Here is a 6,844-nt window from a genome sequence, read left to right as displayed (position 1 = left end):
AAACAAAGAAATACAAAACATAGAAAAATTAACATAGAATGCCCACCCAAATCACACCCTAACCAAACCAAAATAGAGACATAAAAAGCTCTAAGGTCAGGGCGTGATAGAAGTGATGATTGTTGGGTATTGATGATGGACCAGTGCACATTTAACTTGATATTTTATTTAATCTTTATTTAACTAGGCAAGTCAGTTAAGAACAAATGCTTATTTACAATGGCGGCCTACCCCGGCCAAACCGGACGACGCTGGGCCAATTGTGCGCCGCCCTATGGGACTCCCAATCACGACCGGATATGATTCAGCCTGGATTCAAACCAGGGACTGTAGTGTCGCCTCTTGCACTGAGATGCAGTGCCTTAGACCATGGCACCACTCGAGAGCCCACACTAATCACAATGGCACTAAATCACATTCCATTTATAGGTGTAACTGATTGAGAGTTGTTCAAATGTCTCTGCTTAATATACTTTTTCTTTTACCATAAATATTGCAAAATATAAAATAGGGCAAGGCTACTTATAGTTGTCATTTACAAATATCCAGTAGACTTTCTTTTCAATAAGTTTCCCTTATACAGGTCTGTGTATTTAGCCTGTATGGTATTATAACAGTAGGTAGTGTAATTACAATGTTATTATATTGTCAGTTCATTATCTCAATTGTATGTATATTTGGGAACCCTTAAGTGTGAGTTGCAAAAAAAAGTACATTGTAATTATTGTAAATCGTATTAGGGACAGTGCTATAGCCTATTGCAAAGTGGGATCTAATTTTATGAATTTTTAGGAAGGATAACAATTTCCCAGTGATTCAGCACCAGGTGCACAGAAATTCCTGTAAGCAAGTTGAACAGCTGGACCAAAGAATAATCAGGATAAATTATTATAGTCAATCCTACTTTCTCCTACACCTTAAATATACAAATTAGGCAACTATTTATGAATGCCTTCCAAGCCGGCCACAACATTGTTGGCCTTCTATTCACAACTCTCTCAGCAACAGCGTCCACTTCCTTAGCTCTTTGTTTGGTTGAGCCAGCGAAGGGGAAGGCTACAGAGGCGATAAAAGAGGCCGAAAATCCATTGCGCCCCCAAGCGAAACATTGAAAACCTCCTCACCTTCTGTGTTCAGTACGCCACATGTGCGACTTGCTGCGTACTGGTCAACGTTTTTAAAAGTCAATTTACGCATAATCCGAAAAATGTGTTCGGATGCGCCGTATGGATGGTGTGGCGCACTCGCGGAGGCCAACTTGAGATCTGTTCCGCATCACGGTGTGCCTCTCAAATTGTGTAACAATGTGTAGGGCTCCGTATAGCTCCGTATTTACATGATTGGTGGACGGTAGGTGAGAGCGGGAGGTCCTGTATAAACACAAACTCACTTCCTTGACAACATCTCTGCGCTGCTGGGCGAAGCGCAAGAACCATGAATGCCATGACTTCTGTAGAGGCTGTCACCGTACGGTAAACGCTGCACGACCAATGCAGACTATAGGTTGACCATACAGCGCCTTTAATAGTCGTGGACGGGGATCGAAGCTGCATGATTGAATGCGAGTTGCTGATGCTGCGTTGCACAACAAAACCGCAAACAAGAAGGGAGACCGAGGACTTGGCATATAGTTACGTTGTTGTTTCTGTTTGCTATGAGAAAACAATCTAATTTTGTTCCTGAAAGTCGCATTTTGAAATTAAACCGGCATCTCAGTCGCATGGAATAGCCAAATGCGGCTCGCATCCTATCACACTCTCCCTTTCAGCTCCAGCTCAGCATCCATATTTTTTGTGCATCCCTGTGTTGGTGTATAGGGAGTGGCAACCTTCTGATAAATCAACCGATCAGCGCACCCCTCTCCTCTAGGAAAAACAAATACGTTTATGCGTATATTGTACATTTAAAGGTAAGCGTTTCTTTCATGCATATTTATCGGGATTTGTTGAGTTGAAGTAGAAATGCACACCACGCTGTAGTTGGTATAACAATAGGTCAATAGGTTGTATGTGATTGGATGCGCATTCTGTTTCCCTATCACAGAAATATCAATTCGCAATATAATTGTGTAAACAATGTATCCAACAAGCTTAGCAAAGACAATGTGTCACTCAATAGCCTAATGGTCCTTGATGCTTAGAACATCAAATTGTAATATTGTAGCCAAGCTTAGCCCTACTGCACTGTTATATATATATATATACAAAAGTATGTGGACACCCCTTCAAATGAGTGGATTCGGCTATTTCAGTCACACTCGTTGCTGTTAGGTATATACAACTCGAGCACACAGCCATGCAATCTCCATATATAAACATTGGTAGTAGAATGGCCTTATTGAAGCGCTCAAATCAAATCAAATTTTATTGGTCACATACACATGGTTAGCAGATGTTAATGAAAGTGTTGCGAAATGCTTGTGCTTCCAGTTCCGACCGTGCAGTAATATCTAACAAGTAATCTAACAATTTCACAACAACTACCTTATACACACAAGTCTAAAGGAATGAATAAGAATATGTACATATAAATATATGGATGAGCGATGGCCTAACGGCATAGGCAAGAAGCAGTAGATGGTATAGAGTACAGTATATACATATGAGATTAGTAATGTAGGGTATGTAAACATTATATAAAGTGGCATTGTTTAAAGTGACTAGTGATGCATTTATTACATCCAATTTTTTATTATTAAAGTGGCTATAGATTTGAGTCAGGATGTTGGCAGCAGCTACTCAATGTTAGTGATGGCTGTTTAACAGTCTGATGGCCTTGAGATAGAAGCTGGTTTTCAGTCTCTCGGTCCCAGCTTTGATGCACCTGTACTGACCTCGCCTTTTGGATGATAGTGGGGTGAACAGGCAGTGACTAGGGTGGTTATTGTCCTTGAAGAGGACAACAATGGAGCAGTTGCCGTACAGCCCAACAGGATTCTTTCGATTGTGCATCTGTAAAAGTTTGTGAGTGTTTTTGGTGACAAGCCAAATGTCTTCAGCCTCATGAGGTTGAAGAGGCGCTGTTGTGCCTTCTCCACCACGCTGTCTGTGTGGGTGGACCATTTCAGTTTGTCCGTGATGTGTACGCCGAGGAACTTAAAACTTTCCACCTTCTCCACTACTGTCCCGTCAATGTAGATAGGGGGGTGCTCCCTCTGCTGTTTCCTGAAGTCCACAATCATCTCCTTTGTTTTGTTGACTTTGAGTGTGAGGTTATTTTCCTGACACCACACTCCAAGGGCCCTCACCTCCCCCATGTAGGCTGTCTCGTCGTTGTTGGTAATCAAGCCTACCACTGTAGTGTCGTCTGCAAACTTGATGATTGAGTAGGAGGTGTGCATGGCCACGCAGTCATGGGTGAACAGGGAGTACAGGAGAGGGCTGAGAACGCACCCTTGTGGGGCCCCAGTGTTGAGGATCAGCGGGGTGGAGATGTTGTTTTCTACCCTCACCACCTGGGGGAGTCCCATCAAAGTCCAGGACCCAGTTGCACAGGGCGGGGTTGAGACCCAGGGTCTCGAGCTTAATGACGAGTTTGGAGGGTACTATGGTGTTAAATGCTGAGTTATAATCGATGAACAGCATTCTTACATAGGTCCAGATGGGTTAGGGCAGTGTGCAGTGTGATTGCGATTGCATCGTCTGTGGACTTACTGGGGGAGGTAAGCAAATTGGAGTGGGTCTACGGTGTCGGGTAGGGTGGAGGTGATGTGATCCTTAACTAGTTTCTCAAAGCACTTCATGATGATAGTCGTTTATCTCAGTTACCTTAGCTTTCTTGGGAACAGGAACAATGGTGGCTATCTTGAAGCATGTGGGAACAACAGACTGGGATAGGGATTGATTGAATATGTCCGTAAACACACCAGCCAGCTGGTCTGCGCATGCTCTGAGGTAGCGGCTAGGGATGCCGGCCCAGACGGCAGCCTTGCGAGGGTTAACACGTTTAAATGTTTTACTCACGTTGGCTGCGGTGAAGGAGAGCCCGCAGGGTTTGGTAGCGGGCTGTGTCCGTGGCATGGTATTGACCTCAAAGCGAGCAAAGAAGATTTTTAGTTTGTCTGGGAGCAAGACGTCGGTGTCCTTGACAGGGCTGGTTTTCTTTTTGTAATCCGTGATTGACTGTAGACCCTGCCACATACGTCTCATGTCTGAGCCGTTGAATTGCGACTCTACTTTGTCTCTATACTGACGCTTAGCTTGTTTGATTGCCATGCAGAGAGAATAGCTACACTGTTTGTATTCGATAATGTTTCCGGTCACCTTGCCATGATTAAAAGCAGTGGTTTGCGCTTTCAGTTTTGCGCGAATGCTGCCATCAATCCACGGTTTCTGGTTGGGGAAGGTTTTAATAGTCACCTTGGGTACAACATCACCGATGCAATTGCTCACCGAATCAGGGTATACATCAATGTTGTTGTCTGATGCTATCTGGGAACATATCTCAGTCCACATGATCGAAGCAATCTTGAAGCATGGAGTCAAATTGGTCGGACCAGCATTGAACAGACCTGAGCACGGGCGTTTCCTGTTTTAGTTTCTGTCTATATGCTGGGAGCAACAAAATGGAGTCATGGTCAGATTTGCCAAAAGGAGGGCGAGGGAGGGCTTTGTATGCGTTGCAGAAGTTAGAGTAGCAAGGATCCAGAATTTTGCCAGCCCGGGTCGCGCATTCGATATGCTGATGAAATTTAGGGAGCCTTGTTTTCAGATTAGCCTTGTTCAAATCACCAGCTACAATAAATGCAGCCTCGGGATATGTGGTTTCCAGTTTACATAGAGTCCAATGAAGATCTTTCATGGCCGTCGAGGTGTCTGCTTGGGGGGGATATACACGCCTGTGATTATAATCGAAGAGAATTCTCTTGGTAGATAATGTGATCGGCATTTGTTTGTAAGAAATTCTAGGTCAGGTAAACAAAAGGACTTGAGTAACTGTATGTTGTTATGATCACACCACAACTCGTTAATCATAAGGCATACACCCCTGCCCTTCTTCTTACCAGAGAGATGGTTGTTTCTGTCGGCGCGATGCGTGAAGAAACCGGGTGGCTGTACCGACTCTGATAACGTATCCCGAGTGAGCATTGTTTCCGTGAAACAGAGAATGTTACAATCTCTGATGTCTCTCTGGAAGGCAACCCTTGCTCGAATTTCGTCTACCTTGTTGTCAAGACACTGGACATTGGCGAGTAGTATACTCTGGAGCGGTGAGGGATGTGCCCGTCTACGTAGCCTGAAAAGAAGACCACACGCCCCTTTTGTGGTGCTGTTATTTTGGGTCGTCTACTGGGATCCGATCCATTGTCCTGGATGGTGGTCCAAACAGGATCCGCTTTGGGAAAGTAATTTTCCTGGTTGTAATGTTGGTAAGTTGACGTTGCTCTTCTATCCAATAGTTCTTCCCGGCTGTATGTAATAAGACTTAAGATTTCCTGGGGTAACAGTGTAAGAAATAATTCATAAAAAAACAAAATACTGCATAGTTTCCTAAGAACGCAAAGCGAGGTGACCATCTCTAGTGGCTTTCAACGTGGCACCGTCATAGGATGCCACCTTTCCGACAAGTCAGTTCATCAAATTTCTGCTAGATCTTCCCCGGTCAACTGTGCTGTTATTGTGAAGTGGAAACGGTCAGCACAAAGTGGTAGGCCACACCAGCTCACAGAATGGAATGACAAGCGCTGAAGCATGTTGCGGGTAAAAAATAGTCTATCCCCAGTTACAACACTCACTACCGAGTTCCAAACTGCCTCTGGAAGCAACGTCAGCACAAGAACTGTCCTTCGGGAGCTTCATGAAATTAGTTTACATGGCTGAGCAGCCGCACACAAGCCTAAGATCACCATGTGCAATGCCAAGCGTTGGCTGCAGTCCTAAAGCTCACCACCATTAGACTCTGGAGCAGTGGAAACGCGTTCTCAGGATCACACTTCACCATATGGTAATCACACTTCGCCATATGTCAGCCCGACGGACGAATCTGGTTTTGGCGGATGCCAGGAGCACGCTACCTGCCCGAATGCATAGTGCCAACTGTAAAGTTTGGTAGAGGAGGGAATAAAGGTTTGAGGCTGTTTTTCATGGTTCGGGCTAGGCCCCTTAGTTTCGGTAATGGGAAATCTTAATGCTACAGCATACAATGACATTCTAGATGATTATGTGCTTCGAACTTTGTGGCAAAAGTTTGGGGAAGGCCCGTTCCTGTTTCAGCATGACAATTCCCCCATGCACAAAGCGAAGTCTATACAGAAATAGTTTGTCGAGATCATTGTGGAAGAATTTGACTGGCCTGCACAGAGCCCTGACCTCAACCCTATCAAACACCATTGTGATGAATTGGGACTGCGAGCCAGGCCTAATCGCCCAACGTCAGTGACCGACCTCACTAATGCTCTTGTGACTTAATGGAAGCAAATCCCCGCAGCAATGTTCCAACATCTAGTGGATAGCTTTCTCAGAAGAGTGGAATCTGTTATAGCAGCAAAGGGGGACTAACTCCATATTAATGCCCATGATTTTGGAATGAGATGCTTGACGAGCATGTGTCCCCATACTTTTGGTCATGTAGTGTACATAGGCTACAAAGTTGCTACTTTGTATTGTCAAGAATATAGCCCCCTAGCAGAGCTGTCATAAAACTGCCCCGAGGAAATATTCTGAAAGCATATACAGGACTATTGGATAAAATAACCTACGAAATGATGTTGATACATGAGTCGACTGAATGGTGCTGATGATACTGTAAAAGCATCTTTGCATTTTGTCAGTCGTCTTATCTCGAAACCTGCATAAGTGCGACGTGGTGCTAGAACAGTGATGTAAGGCTGTCATGAATTGCATAT

At 44.4% G+C, this 6,844-nt stretch overlaps 1 protein-coding gene across 4 annotated transcripts in view; it reads left to right on the top strand.

The window, feature by feature from the left end:
• Positions 1 to 1,110: 1,110 nt before the first annotated feature.
• The window catches only part of LOC139420762 (CAP-Gly domain-containing linker protein 2-like), a 74,208-nt gene continuing 68,474 nt past the window's right edge, over positions 1,111 to 6,844 (top strand). For 2 of the 4 annotated variants that reach the window (XM_071170981.1, XM_071170980.1), the window contains exon 1: positions 1,477 to 1,909. The gene's annotated coding sequence lies outside the window, so the exon portion shown is untranslated. Of the gene's footprint in view, positions 1,910 to 6,844 lie in introns of all 4 variants that reach the window. The other 2 variants (XM_071170982.1, XM_071170979.1) reach the window with 2 other exon arrangements.

This window comes from Oncorhynchus clarkii, chromosome 12 (genome assembly GCF_045791955.1).
Source record: "Oncorhynchus clarkii lewisi isolate Uvic-CL-2024 chromosome 12, UVic_Ocla_1.0, whole genome shotgun sequence".
Classification (NCBI taxonomy): domain Eukaryota; kingdom Metazoa; phylum Chordata; class Actinopteri; order Salmoniformes; family Salmonidae; genus Oncorhynchus; species Oncorhynchus clarkii.
Note: the sequence above shows the minus strand (reverse complement) of the source record. Positions and strands in the feature narration are given on the sequence as shown.